Source organism: Oncorhynchus nerka, linkage group LG11 (assembly GCF_034236695.1).
Source record: "Oncorhynchus nerka isolate Pitt River linkage group LG11, Oner_Uvic_2.0, whole genome shotgun sequence".
In the NCBI taxonomy this organism is placed as follows: domain Eukaryota; kingdom Metazoa; phylum Chordata; class Actinopteri; order Salmoniformes; family Salmonidae; genus Oncorhynchus; species Oncorhynchus nerka.
The window spans coordinates 30,084,702-30,102,920 of record NC_088406.1 but is presented as its reverse complement, the minus strand read 5'-3'; the positions used below and the strand labels follow the sequence as shown (position 1 = coordinate 30,102,920).

Sequence of the window (18,219 nt, the reverse complement as noted above, 5' to 3'; positions counted from 1 at the left end):
CACATCTCCCACACCTCCAACAGCCCTCTCCCCTCCTCAGGCTCTCCTACCGTCTCTCAGCCTCTGACCATGACCCCATGACCTCATGCACTGTGGGGTGGTTCTGGTTCCTATTTATAAAGGTGGGTTTCCTCCAATTCCATTGTCATCATCCCATCCTCCTCTTTCCATGGCTTCCCTTCCTCTTTTCATCTGTGGTCCTTTCTTCCAATTCCTGTTTGTGAGAGTCCCATGGCTGGCTGCCAGGCAGGCGGGCGGTCATCTTGGGAGCTGTTTGGTCATCTCTCCTAATTATCCATGGTTAAAGGCAGGGTGTGGTGAGAGAGAGAGAGAGAGAGAGAGAGAGAGAGAGAGAGAGAGAGAGAGAGAGAGAGCAGACTGCCACTGGACCACTGAGTCATGTCTGGACCGGTTATATCCTATACTCATCTTCCTGGCTGGCTCACAATGAGTTGGGATGGAGTAGGCCTATGTACACACACATCAATGGAAAGTTTTTTACTCCAGTCAACATCTACTTGATTGGTCATGCTATTCATTCTATTCATTTTGACATCCCTGTGCTTGAAGGTTATGGTTTGTAATAAATGTGGCCTATACTTATTTTTGAATATTCCATTTTTATTAACTTTGATACTGTTGTCTCTTGTATGTGGAAATATGTGTTCTTTGAATGTACTGTAAACAGGTCTAATTCTTTTCTAAAATGAAAATCTCAATTCGTCGTACTTTATTAAATGTGTCTTCTTTTTTTTGCGGAAAAACATAGCTTTCTCAGTTGCATGGTTGAAAAACAGATATTTTTTAATGACATGATTTAATGTATAGGCTTATACCATGTAAGGCCCCTCCATACAGAGATATACCAAACAAACAAGTCTTATAAAAGTTAGCAACTTTCTTCAGTAGTCAGGAGACCTTTATTTCTAAATCTATAAAGAATAAGGCTAGGGCTAGCAGCATAGTTGTCTCTGATTACAGAGATTCTTGCCAGTCCCAATTAAGATCTCAGGTCCCCAGAGAAGCCTTTTTATAGTCAAACAGGAACCTACGTTCCCCTCTGGGCTTTGCTTCATCTGTGAGCATTACACACTTTCTTCATATTTAGTCTGCTTTTTTCTCCATTGTTTTGACGTCTTCCATTTGATTGACAGCTAATCTTAGCCAAGATTGAAAATATTTATATTTTTGTTAATGAAACGACAGTGTCGAAAGGTGAGAAACTAGAATGTAGAAATGTTTTAGTGCCTTAATTCAAAAAAGGAAGTTTCATGTAAACATCACATGTGCTGGAATGTGCAGTGTTTACTCAAACAATGGACAAAGTGTTTAAATCAACGATTTAATATGAAGAATGCAAAGTTGATACAAGAATCTAATAAAGAAATTCAACAAATTAATTCAAACTCAACAAAGAGCTAGAGAATGGTGATAATGCATGAATGGTTGACCATGATACATATTTTGTTCTTTGCTGCCTCCCATCAACTAGGAACTGATGCAAACGGCGACCTGCAGAGGTAAAAGCATTGTGAACAAGGGCCCCCGGAGAGGCCTTCTGACAATGGATCAAAATGAGACCCCAGACAATGGACCCCCAAGTCCCTGACAATGTTCCAGGCCTTGTCCAGATCCAGATGCTTGTCCCATCCTGGGCTGGCCGGACGGAGTGAGAAAACGTGTATGGTTTGATTACTTGGACCTTGTGTTTGTTTGAGCCAAGGTTACGGCCCACCTGGATGTAAAAACGCCCAGACAGACGGGGGGTTAAACTCTCACTCTGCTTTTATCTCACACAGACATCTGTTGCTGTGAGCCACCCAGATGTTTCCTGCCCGGCTGGGCTGCTGGTGTATGGTAGTGGTGGTAGTAGAGCACTGGGCCCAACCCTGCTCACTCTCCTGTTCTCCTGGGCCTTTCATGCCGATAGTATTTTGGCAACTTGACTGAACAATTCCAAAATATCATCATGCGGAGGACGTTGTTATTTTTGCAGTCAATATGACTAGCATGTCGGCTCTTCCGCGAGGACAAACAGGAGTGATGTCATTTTTCATTGTGAAGTGTTCTTATCCAGATACATTATGTAATTGTACTAAGAACCAGTGTGTCAAGTTGTCAACCACACTGCGAAGACTTGGCTAAAACAAAATGAATCAGGAATTAGGATTGCTAATCTGGCAGGTTCTGTATATCAGTGTAGGCCTACGTGACAACCTCCACACTACTCTCTCCTTTATAAAGGTCTTTGTTTTGGTTTATGGACATAACTTGGAGAAGCGCCAAAGTCACCTTTGCTCTAAGTACCCTTCCATACTGGAAGGTAAGGGATCATTCAGCCATTATATTTAATATGCTCAGACAGAGATGTGTATCTGCTCCTCAACCTGTTGGTATCAACAGGAGTCTAGAATAGTACACACTACCATTATTAGAATGATTCATTATATCACATCTTCATCAAATCTGTTTTTAAGTGTCTTACCTTGGGTAAATTAACTTATAGAAGAGTAGGTGTGTACATTCATCCACCCATTCATCCACCCCATGTAAGATATCCCTGTCACTGCAATATACATTATTATTATTATTATTATCATCATTTCATTCTTTATTACTATTATTATAGACATTTATGTATTTTAGGTATAACATGTTTTTATGTGTAACATGTTTCTATGTGTAACATGTTTTTATGTGTAACATGTTTCTATGTGTAACATGTTTCTATGTGTAACATGTTTTTATGTGTAACATGTTTCTATGTGTAACATGTTTTTATGTGTAACATGTTTCTATGTGTAACATGTTTTTATGTGTAACATGTTTTTATGTGTAACATGTTTTTATGTGTAACATGTTTTTAACATGTTTTTATGTGTAACATGTTTTTATGTGTAACATGTTTTTATGTGTAACATGTTTCTATGTGTAACATGTTTTTATGTGTAACATGTTTCTATGTGTAACATGTTTTTATGTGTAACATGTTTTTATGTGTAACATGTTTCTATGTGTAACATGTTTTTATGTGTAACATGTTTCTATGTGTAACATGTTTTTATGTGTAACATGTTTTTATGTGTAACATGTTTTTATGTGTAACATGTTTTTATGTGTAACATGTTTCTATGTGTAACATGTTTTTATGTGTAACATGTTTTTATGTGGCTTTTTGTCATCTCATTAATATGGAACATGTTGATGTTAAACAAATAGTGTTTTCCGATTGATTTCTTCTGCTCTCATTCTTTTCCTTTACTGTGTACACCAACAGTTTATCCAGCCTGGTGGCTGGTTGTTATTCAAGCTAAATTATATAGGTACAGACTTTGAAAAATTGGTCCAGGACTTTGAACGTTGAACTCATTTCCACAACTGTTAAGTAAATTGGCTCCTTCTGAAGTGAGTATAGACTTTACAGTTACCGCAGTCTGATAGTAGGAGACAGTGCTCTTACGACAGGGAGAGTCACTCTATCATCTGTCAGGCCTGGAGTCTGCCTGCTTCCCTCCTCCCTAGTCTTTCCCCAGTCTGGGGTGCTGGATGAGGGGGAGCTATCTATGATGGAGGGGGACAGATAACAGTGTCTGGAGCCCAGAGGGAGCCATGATTCCATACAGTACACAGTGGCTAGAACCACATGAATCCCCAGAGAGGTTCAGACACATGGGGACCTGTCACAGTGAGCCTTTGGTTTGCCTCTCTGGCTCCATCTAACTTTAGCCTACATAGCCCAAATCATGCCAGTATTGTTCGCTTGTTGTACGTTTATTTCAGGCTGTAGCGACCTGGTTGTGTATAGCTGTGTGGGTAATGTACCTGTATATAGATCTTGTTTATATACAGCTCTACAGTTTGATTATCCTATCCATTAATGTACAAACAATCTCAACGTGTGGTTTGATCGCATGGCCCAAGAAACTAATTGCATTCCATGTGAGATTTTCCTGTTGTTATGGTATCACGTATCAAGGTAAGACCCAAGTGCAGACTGTGTGAAGTAACAATGTTTATTGTAACAACAGGGGAAGGCAAATTAGAGGTCTAGGCAGGCAGGGATCGATTATCCAGAGTAGGAGCAAAAGTACAGGATGGCAGGCAGGTTCCGGGACAGGCAGAGTGGTTAGGCGGGCGGGTACAGGGTCAGGACAGGCAGAGTGGTTAGGCGGGCGGGTACAGGGTCAGGACAGGCAGAGTGGTTAGGCGGGCGTGTACAGGGTCAGGACAGGCAGAGTGGTTAGGCGGGCGGGTACAGGGTCAGGACAGGCAGAGTGGTTAGGCAGGCGGGTACAGGGTCAGGACAGGCAGAGTGGTTAGGCGGGCGGGTACAGGGTCAGGACAGGCAAGGGTCAAAAACCAGGAGGATGAGGAAAAGAAAGGCTGAGAAAAGACAGGAGCTGGAAGGACAAACACTGGTAAGATTGACAAACAAGACAAACTGGCACAGACAGACAGAAAACACAGGTATAAATACCCAGAGGATAAGTAGGGAAGATGGGCGACACCTGGAGAGGGTGGAGACAAGCACAAGGACAGGTGAAACAGACCAGGGCGTGACAAACAGTTCTTTGGCTAATGGTTTCTTTGTATGTTAAACACCATCCACTTGTTTGCTCTGTCTCGTAGTGGAAAGAAACATATGGCTGAGTGCACAGAGAAGCATTTGGTGCCTGTCACACTATCATCACATGATATCTGAGGGGCTTTATATCTAGACAGATATCAGAGAGAGACAGTATGTCTTAGACCTCCCTGGTCTAAGTATTTTGTGTTTTCTTTATTATTTTGGTCAGGCCATGGTGTGACATGGGGTTATTTATGTGGTGTGTTTTGTCTAGGGGGTTTTTATAGGTTATGGGATTATGGTTAGTGGGGTTGTCTAGAAAAGTCTATGGTTGCCTGGAGTGGTTCTCAATCAGAGGCAGGTGTTTATCGTTGTCTCTGATTGGGAACCATATTTAGGCAGCCATATTCTTTGAGTGTTTCGTGGGTGATTGTTCTTGTCTCTGTGTTAGCTTGCACCAGAATAGGCTGTTCAGGTTTTCGTGGTACGTTTATTGTTTTGTATTGTTCGTATTTTATTAAACATGTATTGTAATAACCACGCTGCATTTTGGTCCTCTCCTTCGACGAAAGAAAACCGTAACACAGTAGTACTTCTTGGTGTATTTGTTTTTAGCTTGCAGATTATGCAGAAACGTAGCCGCCATCTTTCCTCTCCTCGCCCACAAGTAAAAAAACAGAACTGAATTTTCATTGGTTAATTCTCATTTTTAGTGTAGACAGGTTTCTGACGAATGACTGTTATAAATGTGACTCTGAGGTTGTTAATCTGCTCTGATGTTGGCAGACAGCCATGATAGACTTAGATGCGGTTATTGACTCTAAAGTTTGATGTTCTATAATGTACCCATATGGTTAATGATTTTGCAATGTTTTGTCACTGAGGTTTTTGTGCTTGTACCACCCCAGGCTCAACATCATTTATAACATGGATTTCATTCACCACATCACATGTTTCAGGTAGCTCAAATATGCATTGCTTGATTACACTTATTTGCAAATGAGATCTGAAATAAACAAGCAAATGATCAGCCAAATGTTCCTGCACATTGATGGTAATGTTTGGTAGACGACTGTTGACAAGACAGTGGCTGACATACAGGCCCAGTGTGCATGCTTTCAGGTATTTACAGTGTCACTAGTTCAGCCTCGGCATTTTCTGAACTGTTTTTGAATTGTATTGGCTTGGAGGAACTGAAGACCATTTGAGGTGCTGCTAGATGTGAATCTGTGATAGATTCAGAGAGTTATTTCCAGTGAGCCTCTATTTCTAGTGAGGAACTGTACCTACTGGCATTGATATACAGAGGCTTTAAGGCATTGGGATCTATTTAATATCCTCCTATGTTTCATTTGAGTTATAAGGATCACAGGATATTTATAGTACTGCCAAGATGTGTGATTCTTTCCAGACTGCTTGGCTGGGCTTTGGGGAGTGCCCAGGCCCAGCAGATGGTTATTTTATTCACCTTCTTCTCTTCTTTTTCTTCTCTCTCTCCCGCTATGTACTTTTTCATGAAAACAATCAGCTGAGTATTTTGGAAAAAGGCGAGGAAATCCATCAGATCTGCAAACCAGCACCCAACCCCAGTGTCATCAATTCTGGATGCTTCAAAGTAGCAGGAAGTGGAGGCCTAATAAGGTGTATCCTCCAGGCTTCCTGTTAGGCTAACCCTGGAACCCTGGGCCAAGTTACTTTAGACCTGACACTGGATCCTCCCATTTGACCCCCACACTTAAACTGGGGCCATTATGTGGTCAAGGCAGCAAACTCACCACTCAACATGTCTCAGTGGTCATTTTGCTTTAGAGTAGACCGCCATGGTAGATCTTTGAGTCATTGTTCATTAAAAATACAATCCCATTACGCATTTAATGCAATGTCTAGAATTACTGGAAGAAAGTACTTTATATTATTTTCTCATCAAACTAAGAAAACACACAAAAGCCCAAGAAAGGTCCATGATTTAATTCCTATGTTCCTCTGCTCTCTGGGGACTGCAGCCTAGTGATGAAGGGGTAGACTTAGTCCGTCAGCAAGAGACCCCGCCCACCCCAGGGGAGGAGGGGCGGCAGTGGGTTGCCGTGTGCATCAACACTCATCTCAGCTGGGCTGGAGTGTCTGCATGGTCTCATCTTCAAATTGAGCTTGGCTTTGAACCATTAGGATCAGCCTCTCCTCGCCCAGTTCAGAGATAAATGCCTAGATTAGACATGTTGAAAGGATATGTTTTCAATTTGACTCGTGCCACCCTCCTCCTCCCCCACATCTCCAGCTCCCCCACCTCTCCTCTTCCCCCACCTCTCCTCCTGGCTCCCCTCTTTCCCTTCTCCTCCCTGTCTGCCTCCCTGTCTGCCTCCCTCTGTCTGCCTCCCTGTCTGCCTGGGCCATGTGTCTGACTGCTAACTAATTCCCCTGTGGAGAGGGGGAGCCAAACGGTGGATCGATAAATAATTTCTTTATGCATCTGCAGGTAAATAAAAAAAACCTGTCTCTGGTTAAAAATACATGAATCCCTTGTCTGCTGTGCCACAGATGCTCCACATGAATGTCTTCCTGGCCTTCCCCGGAGTAGCTCTGTCATTTCTTAACTGTTTTTACATGCAGACCCAACAGACATGTTTTATCTCCATAATAGCACAGAGCTCTGCAGACCATTAAACCAAATGCAATGTTCAAGATGCAAAATGTCTCCCAGAACATAGCTTGTGTGTGTGTGTGTGTGTGTGTGTGTGTGTGTGTGTGTGTGTGTGTGTGTGTGTGTGTGTGTGTGTGTGTGTGTGTGTGTGTGTGTGTCTGTGTGTGTGTGTCTGTGTGTCTGTGTGTGTGTAAGCACAGGTGTGTGTAAGCATGTATGTACTGTATGCACATCTGTTGAAGCAGAGTTGCAGCTATTTAAGCTATTCAGGTTGACCCCAGTGGGCTAGTGAGTTGATAGTACACAGAAATTGTTTTAGTCAATTAAAATATCCTATATTTCATTTTTCTAAGTAGGTGTTTCTTTCTCATAAGCTGCTTCTATAAGCCTTGCTAGTAACTATACTTCATAAACAATCTAGCCCTGGTTGGGTAAATCCAACACTAGCTGCGGGTTGTAATAATTGTGTTTTTGTGTGAGTCCCTTTGAGGCTTTCCTTATTACATTTAACAAGGTCTGAAATATTCAACAATCCAAGAGAGCTCTCCAGCCTCTAGGTCATCAGGCTGCTGATTATCCCACACACCTCTCACCATCGTCAAGCGCACCCGCGCCTCATGACACTCACCTGGACTCCGTCACCTCCTTATTGATCTTCCCTATATCTGTCACTCCCCTTGGTTCTTTCCTCACGTGTTATTGACTCTGTTTCATGTCGGTGCGTTGTTTGTGTGTCGTGTTTATTGTTTTGTTTATTTATTGAAACACTCACTCCCTGTACTTGCTTCCTGACTCTCAGCACACATCGTTACAAGTTCATTGAAAAGCCCATGTGGGTTTTGAATATTTTTCTCATGAGCAAGGCATGCTGTTCAGCGCCCCACCTGCACACACTCTTTATCCCTCCAGATGTTCTCTCTAAGCAATGCAGTGTTGGGAGATATGGATCTCTGGCTCTGGTCTGGTAGCTTGCTGATAGTCATCACTTACAGTATAGTAATGACAACACACTCTCGTCTCATTGGAGCTCCTCAAGCCCCAGAGTTTACTTTCAAAGCAGCTGCCATCGCTGGAGAGAGTCTGCTATAAACAAACGTCTTTAGGCTGAGAACAGTTTGGTTTGAGACAATGTGTTTACACAACCAATGTACCACGCTGGTGTAGGTCAGGATGGGTTTTCAAATGATATGAGATTTAGTAATGAGATGCAGATGTGTGTCTGTAAATTAATTTGGATGCAAGACACTTTTGTTTACAGTTGCATTCATTTTTCTTGAAGCTTCTTACGGTCCAAAAATACTTGAGAATAGCGTTGGGTTGCAGGTCCCAGAGTGTGGTGTTGTTTTAGTTCAAACGTGGTGACAGCACAGAGCTATCTGTTGTGGTGCGCTGCAGAGATGTCTTCTGGGGTGTTGTCGCGCTGCGATGTGTGCCTGATAAAGGTGGTTTCCGGCTACTGCTCCACTTAGCTGGGAGAGATAGTGAAAAGTGCAATCACAGCTGAAAGGGAAGATCCAGTGTGTGCACCCACATGTGTATGTTCATGTTTTTATTTTATTTAACTAGGCAAGTCAGTTAAGAACAAATTCTTATTTACAATGATGGCCTACCCCGGACGAAGATGGGCCAATTGTGCACCACCCTATGGGACTCTCTATCACGGCTGGTTGTGACACAGCCTGGAATGGAACCAGGGTCTGTAGTGACGCCTCTTGCACTGAGATGCAGTGCCTTAGACCGCTGCGCCACCTGGGAGACTGTGTGTGTGTGTGTGTGTGTGTGTGTGTGTGTGTGTGTGTGTGTGTGTGTGTGTGTGTGTGTGTGTGTGTGTGTGTGTGTGTGTGTGTGTGTGTGTGTGTGTGTGTGTGTGTGTGTGTGTGTGTGTGTGTGTGTGTGTGTGTGTGTGTGTGTGTGTGTGTGTGTGTGTGTGTGTGTGTGTGTGTGTGTGTGTGTGTGTGTGTGTGTGTGTGTGATCAGCGGAGCACGTCCTCTGGCCATTGCAGGGAAGGAGTGGCGATTTGAACAGTCCCTGTTGGCAGCTCTACAACACACTAATGGTTGCCAGGTTAATTTACCCAAAAAACAGACCTTTTCTCTCTCCTCCCTTATCTACTTTGCTGCATGGGGGGAAGAGAGAACGGGGTGTTCAAGCTAGAGTAGCACTCTTTTTGGTGCACATCTGTCCTTTGGCAGTGTTTTGGCAGTGCAGTCTAAGTTTGGAAAGTTGGTGTATTTGTAGTCTGCAGAGTATAGAATTGCACGTATTCATCAGCATGAACATTTCAGGAGGAGTTTGTTCTTGTCCACGCAAGCCGTTGTAACAAGAGAAAACTTCTCTCACTAGTATGTATGCTGCAGTCAGTGACTGTCCTGTTGTAAATCAGTCTCCATATCACCTAAAACTACTCACACCACTGCTGCACTGGTTGGCTCTCCCCTTCCCTGCCTCTCTCCTCTGCACTGGGGCTGGAGGCTGGAGCACGGGCCAAGTCCCCAACTACACATCTGCCTTTGGGCTGATCCGAGCCTTCTTGCTGTGCTGCAGGGGGAGGATGTGAGAACGGTGGGCCCTGGCCTTTCCCAGCCAACAGCCACGGCCCAGGAGATTGCCATAGAGCGAGTCCGCCTTGCCTCGCCTCGCTCAACCCTGTGATGTGGGAATGGGAATCGCCTGGGAGGGAGGGAGGGAGGGAGGGAGGTTGTTGTCCCACTGAGTGGACTGAGGCACCCAGCCCGGCCCGCACAGTTAAAGATAGTTAGCTCTGTGTGTGTTTTCTCTTCTGTTGTTTCGCCTTGCCTCATAGACCGAACAACAGTGCCACACAAGTGGTCGGGACTGGAGTCTCCGCGGCCAAGTGGCTCCAGGGGTTATGACCTCTTTCTGACTTCATTTAGGAGCAGTGTGTAAACATGTTAGCATTGTTGCAGAAAATGGTCACTCCAGGGTTAATAATTAATGTTATTCTCCCTTGTGTTCCTCATTTGTTTTTCTAGCATACTACACTTTCTGCCCTTTGTCCTTTTTCAACTCGTTGCTGTAGTTTCTCTTTATTCAGCTATCACCTCTCTTGTTCTTACTTCAAACAACTGTCAGAATTATTACAAGTATCGAAACCACTTACATTGTGTTATGACTCAGATCCAGCTACCTCAATAAACTGTTAGTGTGTATGTATTACACAACCACTATCATAACTGAAGAGACTACAGGGTGGTTTGTGAGTAATCTTTAGTCTAACCCCACCATGTTACACTGATAAGGAGCAGGAGTGTCTGCTCTGGCTCAGACCTGAGAACCAGACCCCCCTCCTCCCCTCGTTCCCTCCCAACACATCTCTGCTAGACGCCACACCCCCAAAGAGAACACTGGGGGCAACCTAAGGGCCAAACTTAGACCAGCAACCTTCATCTGGGCTTAGTGAGGGGTTTCAACATCCCTGTTCAGTCTATAGTGCTATGAGAATCAAGAGGACTACCTCCTTCGCCTACACCTCCTTTGTCATGAAGCTGTCATTCCTAGAAGCATTCCAGTTCCAACTGGAAAATAACTGCTTTTGGGCAGTCACACACACTCACAAACACATACACACACACAGACACACACACAGACACATACACAGACACACAGATATAATACACAGACCCACACACATATACACAGACACACACACATATACACAGACACACACACATATACACAGACACACATTCAGTCACACAAAGGGAAGTTCTTCCAACACTAACTCAATGTCCATATGTCACTGGGATCCTTGTGTGGGAAAGTGGGTGACCTGAGCTGAGTTTGTCTGCTATGCAGTGTGTGACAAACTGCTTTCCTTCCTTCCCCTCACTATTGATTGTATGTGTTACATTGTATTTTCTCTCTTGTCTTTTAAAGTTTAATTGACTCAGTGGGGTGGTACCCAGCTGGCACAGACAGACGCCTAACTGTGGTTTATAGTAGGCCTTAGTCACTTGGAGGGCCCTGTTTATATTGCTGCCTGAGTCTGGGCAACGCATGCTTGGGAAGCAGGCCCAGGGAACCTTTACTCACTATTTTTTACACTTTTTCTCTCTGGCTTTCATGAGATACACGCAATGTAAGCCTAAGGGCCTTGGGGGTGTATGGGGGGGATGCTAGGTCATAGGAGGGAGTTTGGACAGTGTCACTCTCTGACACAGTGAGAGAAGGCTGATGTGTCTACTTAGTCATACAGGAAGATTGTGTGGAAAAATACTACTGGCAACGTGGCGTAGTTGATTGCATGATTTCAGCTTCCATGGAGAGATGCAGTGGTACTTACCAAACTATATTCTAGGTATTGTACACTGTGGGTGTGTGGAATGTTGCCATCCACTGAAAATAACCAGGGGAGATTATGATTTTGTAGTGTGATCGTGAACAAGGAAAAATATGCCACTGATTAACTTTAGAGCAACTTCGGGAATGACTTCAAGAAACCTCTGTTTCCAAATATAGACAGTGTTACCCTTTGAACTACAGTGGAAAGAGAACATGTTTCCATGTTCTTGACAAACTGAAACCTTATCTAGCCATAATCACCTCTCTATTAACTCCTTCAGAGTTTTCCATATTACATTAGTAAGGTTGTGACATTTTAAATACAGAAAACGAATAAATGAAAACGTAAGGGTGATTTCTGACCTTTAGGAGCTCTTGCTAGTTCCCTTGAAGAACAACGTATTTCCATTAGCAACTGCAGCACCAAAGAGCATTGATGTGGAACTCCACCTGTGACCAACTTCTGCCGTTGAGATGCCTACTCATGGGCAGAAAACCACTCGAACCCACCAAGTCCCATTGGCCTTCTCCCCTGGCGCGCTAGCTGCCCTGACCACTGGCAAAGCCACCGACCAGCAGACCAATCAGTTCAGGAATGTTTTCTTATGTAAGTTTTTGCCCGCCTAGTTTATGGCTCAAGGCAGACGAGAGATATTTTACTGTATTATTGCAAGAAAAAAGATAGACAAATACTCAGGGCTCTAATAATCCCTATTGCTGAAGCGATTGAGCCAACATATGCAACATTTACCGTGAATGCTGTTTTTGCCAATGAGGGAGCATTGCCTTTAAAATGTCATTGGACTTTAGCGCAGAATTTCCATGATATGGATTGAATAGAGCCCTTTACTGTGAAGCGAGAAAGAAGCAGGTCACCAATTCCCCATGAGTCACTAAGGAATGTGGGATAGCAGGTGCTGAATATCACTTTCATTTATTTTTCCCCTCTTCTGCTTAATTAGCACAGGCTGCAGTCACACACATTCATCTATATTTGTTCTGTGTCCGTGTTTTTATTTTTGGTTATTGCCAGCGCTTGCACTCTGGCATCCTGGTCAGCCACTTCTGAGAGGGAGACCCCAATTCCCACAGTCAGAGATAACCAACGGGACACACAACTCTTCTACTTTCACAAGTGCCTGTGCAGCAACTACAGGAAAGGAGACGGTCAATTAAAATACTCGTAATGTTTTATTTGCGTTCAGTTCAGGTTGGATCAATGAGATTGACCAGAAAATGTCTTAGGCAAAAGACAACCTAAAAACCCAGTCCGTAGTTTTACCCTAGCTCCCTCTTGACAGAGATAGTAGATTTAATGCCAGTCCAGGCCAGCCATGAGATTACCCAGGAAGAGCAGTCAGCACTACTGGGCACTAAATCACAACAGCTTCAGCAGGAGCTTCAGCAGCAGCAGGCCAGAGAGTCAATGAAGTTAAGGGTCAAAGGTCAATGGGAAGGAAGCTCAAGCACAGTCTGCATCTACTTCTGAGGTTACTCTCTGGCACTCACTAGAAAACAATGACATGCATTTGTGCCTTAGAGCTAATATGTTTGTTGTACCGTTTATCAGTGGCTGTTCAGGAAATGATGGCAGTGTGTGGTTCACTTCTGGCATCAGAGCTACAGTGTTTGTTGTCCTTGATTTATTGATGTATACGGCATCCATTGTGTTTGCACTGCACAGTACAGGTTGAACAGAACATCTTTGTGGGATTTGGAAAAATCCTTATCCTTTCTCTGACTAACATTTATCTCCAAAAACCTGTTTCCCATGTTCAGCCTTGAAGCCTCGGAGTGGTTATCTGGCAGAAATAATACAGTAAGACAGCCTCCTTAGCGTGTGTGTTTTTGTTTGCCTACAGTGATTCGCCATGCTTATTTCTGAATATGTATGGAAAGTACCTGCTATGATAAGCAGGGTTTTCACTATTTATTGATTTGATCTGCATGGTTGAAAGTCACGCAAGAAGAGCTACAACTGACCACACATGAGGCTGAAATAGTTTAATTAAGGGGGAGGAGCTGGGAGTTGAAGTTAAAGGGGGAAAGGCAAGCTACATATGAAGAGAAAAGAGAGCGAGTAGAAGTCAAGGGGCTTTGGTGAAGAGGGTTGACCCTAGCCCTGTTTTCTCAGGGAGAGGGTGGGAGTGGGATTCCATGATCTAGCTGTGTGCGTGTGTTTGCGTGTTCACTTTAGCTCATTTAAGATATTCACATCTGATCCACTCTCTCTTTAACTACCCACAACTCTCACACCCACAATGGAAAGCATCTTAACTCTCAAGCCAGTTACATTTCTAACCAAGGATATGAGAGAATAATATTGTTTTGATTTATTGTAATAATGACTTTATAACATTTAATGAAATCAACTTAATTTGCTGACAGACTCAATGTCCCTCAGACAACGCTAGACCGACCATTAACCCTTCCCTTATTTGTTGAAGGTTGTTTGAAAGGTTTCATACTCCTTATGAATGTAATGCAAGGAGTTGTTACAAGTGAGAAGTGAATAGAAAGGGAGAGGGAATGGAGGTTCCTTAGCGGAGAGAGAGAGGACTGTGGGCCTTTGAGGGGTGGGCGGCAATGGCAGGAGTTGAGGGGGTGGCCTGCATGGGACTGGTATGTGTTCGTGAAAGCCAGACCGGGGGGGGGGGGGGGGCGGCTGCTCGCTGACTGTGATTGGAAACAGATGTTGGCGAGAGCCAAGGCAGAAAAGAAAATTTTGGGGAAAATTCTCAGGCCTTCTCTTTCTGGGCCCTGGCTCCAGAAGCCAATCACAGCACGGCACACGCTGGTCTGAGGGGTGTTCAAAACCGTCTGATTGGCCAAGGGCTCTAACGTGGGCGCTCTGAGCAGATGTCCTGGGAAAGTTGCTGAATCCCAGCCGACCCGCAGTAAAAGAGAAGAGAAAAAAATGTGGTCCTACAACTGGACAGTGACCAAAACCTGTTCTAATCCAGCTGCACACACACACACACACAGGCAAGCTGACACACACACACAAACACACAATCCACTTGTACAAAGAGAGGAACACATGCATGGAATCACATTCTTATCATATTCTTATTTCCAACTGAAACGCTTCCTATAGACCTATAAATTTAGACCTATAAATATAGACCAAAATTGAAAATGACCTTTATTCAAGAAAATAAATTATGGCGTATTACCTTTCCCCTTTGTTGTTGTCGTCTGGAGTATGCATTTTCTAATGAATGCAGGAGAGTGGCTCAATACCTTCACGACCACCCCTTCACCCCACCAACCCTCCTCACTCTCCCCTTAACCAGGAAAGACCACTCCAGTCCTCAGACACACATCTCCTCCTTCACCTCCTCATAAAGAAGCCCCCCTTCATTGTGGCCCTGTATCTGACAGGTGCTGTAGTCCATGAGTTGTAAATCAATCACCATTACTAATGGAAAGTCCACATTACCATGTGAAGCCAGTCGATTTCCTGCCCAGGATGTCAGGTCCCTGGTACCCAAGCCCTCATGAATGCAGGGTGTGTGGCCCACCAGGCCCAAGACTGGCTCTCATTTCAACAGGGCTACCAGGAGGACCAGGGGTGCCTCTGGGAGTCAACGGCATATTAACTGGGGATGCGACAACAGCAATAAAAATGTAAATTGAAGCCCAAGCTGAGGATGCCCCAGCCGTGACCTTCATAAACCTGTATAATACAGTCCTCCACCTGCAGTGACATGTGGGTCAACCCATCTCCTCCACCACAATACACACAGTTGAATGAGAAAGAAAATAAAAAAGCAGGAGATTGACTACCTCCTTTTCCCTGAGTGGGAAGTCAGAGTAAATAAAATGTATTTTTTTGTGTCAATGAAGTTTGTTTCTTACATGTACGTTCCATAAACGTCATTCTGCTTTATGGGTGCTTACTCAGTCTCTGACCACTGTGGTGATTATGTAAATCCTCCATCTCTGAGTGATGTTCGGTAACAGCAGGACCCATGAGAAGAGTCAGACCGTTGGAAAATATGTGGTCTCTTGTAACAGGCATGGGGTAATGTGTTTATGTGTTCCCCAGACACCACTCCTACCCTGGGTCCATATTAACCCAACCAAGGACACTCTACCATGAAGAACAATTCTATTATTTTACCTTTATTTAACTAGGCAAGTCAGTTAAGAACACATTTTTATTTTCAATGACAGGCTATGAACAGTGGGACAGATTTTTACCTTGTCAGCTGTGGGATTCAATCTTGCAACCTTCCAGTTACTAGTCCAACGCTCTAACCACTAGGCCACCAGCCACGCAATAAGACCAGAATAGAAACCACTCTGTTGTGTTACCACCAATGGGGGGCCGAGGGGAATGTTGGTCATATTTCATGCCTTCTCTGCATAATGGAAGCAGTGAGCTGTATCTGTCTGCGTCACACTCTCCCTCTCTCCCTACAGAGGAGCTGTGATTAAGTACTGAAAGAGGCAGAGATCAGGGAGGCATCGTGGATCCTACCACCATCCTTTGTACACATTTCTTAACCAACTATGCAATAGCCCTGCACAACATACTTACTAAGTAGGGCTAGGAGTTTTTCCTGTTTAGGTCAGGTGGTTATGGGAATTTCATGGCCACACAGCCAGACAAACCTCCTATCCTCCTCCTACTCTCTTCTTCCCCTTCATCTCAGTCTTTTCAGGTTAACCATGTCATCTTTAACTGTGTTGAGAAACACATTTCACCAGCCTATATAGCGCAGCTATCTATCTGAACCTTAGTGTGTACCATCCTCCTCCTCTTCCTCATCCTCTCCATCCTCCTATTCCTCCTCCTCCTCCTCCTCCTCCTCTTCATCTTCCTTCTCCTCCTCATCCTTTCTCACTCATGGGAAGACTAGGCGTAGGAGACAGATGAAGCTTCGCAAGCGAGGCCATTAGATAAATATTTGGGTTGAAGTCTGACAAATGCGTCTCTCTCCGTTTCTGGAGCGGAGTAAGCTGTGAGCGACATGGGGTCTCAGACAGGGAGGCAGACATCTCCATCTCGGTGACACCGCCAGGCGCTACGGTTTTATTTTCTATTTCGCTGTTCGGTTCTCTCTCTTTTCTCTTTACACCAGTGATTATAGCAGTCTGTGAGTTGAGTGAGATACAAAAAAGAACCATGTGAAATCCCCACCTCGTCTGAGTGTCTCTCTCTTTGGTTGTGAAACCAGCAGGTGTGAATGGTATCATAATGTGTTGGGTTATGTTCCAGGTTCTTTGGCACAAGGGGCTCCCAGAGCTTCCAGTGAAGTGTTTAAAGACTATGTTGCCTGGTTATAGTGTCTGGTCTGGATCACAGGCCCAGGGGGATGGAATGCTGAATGTTAGAAGAACAACCTGCCTAACTTAAGCTACCCTCTGCTAAATATATATTCATCCTGTCCAGGGGGAAATTAGCCAGCAATACAGTATGTATGTGTGTGTATGTGAGTGTGTGCGTGCATGCGAAAGTGTGTCAGTATCTACATCCTGTCTGCTATATTTATAGAAAGTTGCAGGTACGGAAAGTTTTAGTCATGTTGCATCCAAGTCCCAGTAAAAATAATACACTTTATTTTGTTAAGGAGTCTGAGACTATAGTTTTAACACTTCCTACAAATGTTCTATCAATGTCTCATTCAATGTTCTCCTGTTCTAACCTAAACGTATTCCCTGCAGCTTATTTGAACCAAGAACATACTGCACGCTATGATGTACTAGACAATCGTTCTAAATATGGTATGGATTTCAAGGACTAGCCTATGTCCTGATGTGGCATCTCAAACCACGCCAATATACAGAATCATCCCAGTAAAGGAAAATAAAATATTTAATCTTTAAGTTTAGTTTGCTACAGACCATTCTGGGATAAAGACACTAGTCTGTATTGGGACTGGTCCTTGGCCTTTTGCCCTATGTGCTGTTCTAGAGGAGCCAGACAGCTGTGCTGTGCTGTGTCGGCCAGGGCAGTGGCTGGGGAGAGGTCATGGCATCTATGTTTAAAAAAAATCTATGGTGGAATTACTCGGACCCTAGGGCTACAAACACATGAATGGGCCCGGCGTGCCTGTTTCTGCTTTGACGTCACCCATCGCCGTGGATGTGATACTCTTGATAGCCAGGTACACGCCAGCGACATCCCAGCATGCCTTTCAGAGGGGACCTGGATCTGCCACCAGGCCCAAACTGGGTTCTGAGACCGAGAGACCAATCAATACATACTGTTGATCGGCACATTGTAGATGTATTTGGGTAGCCCAATTCAGATAGTTTTTCTACTAATTGATCTTTAGACCAATCAGATCAGCTCTGAAAAAGATGTGATGTTAAAATATCTGATTTTACTGGTCAAAAGACCAATTAGTGGGAAAAATATCAGAATTGGGCTGCCTTACACAGTCTTAGTGTTATCATGATTGAGTGAGATACGGACTTGCTCAGGCAGGTATTGGATGTGAATAGGCCTAGATGTGTTCATCCAGTACATGCACAGGTGGTTATTAACATGAGTACGCAGAATTATTTTGAGGATAATGTGTAGGTACTTCTATTATGTTTACAAAACGATAGACTAACTGACTAACCTTTCTTTTAGCATGTAGTCAAGGCCAGGAAGCCAAGTATGTCTACAATCTGCGAATCTGCTTTCTTTAATAGATATTTAACTTCCAATGTACTGTAAGTAACAGTATAGATGTAATGTTTCAAAAGCCATTT

The 18,219-nt window shown here is 43.9% G+C and overlaps 1 long non-coding RNA gene across 1 annotated transcript in view; it reads right to left on the bottom strand.

Annotated features, from left to right (window-relative positions):
• LOC135573914 (uncharacterized) overlaps positions 1-15,799 on the bottom strand; it is a 38,390-nt gene extending 22,591 nt beyond the window's left edge. The window contains exon 1 of the long non-coding RNA XR_010464999.1: positions 15,715-15,799. This is a non-coding gene — a long non-coding RNA (uncharacterized LOC135573914). The remainder of the gene's footprint in view (positions 1-15,714) is intronic.
• Positions 15,800-18,219: the final 2,420 nt, after the last annotated feature.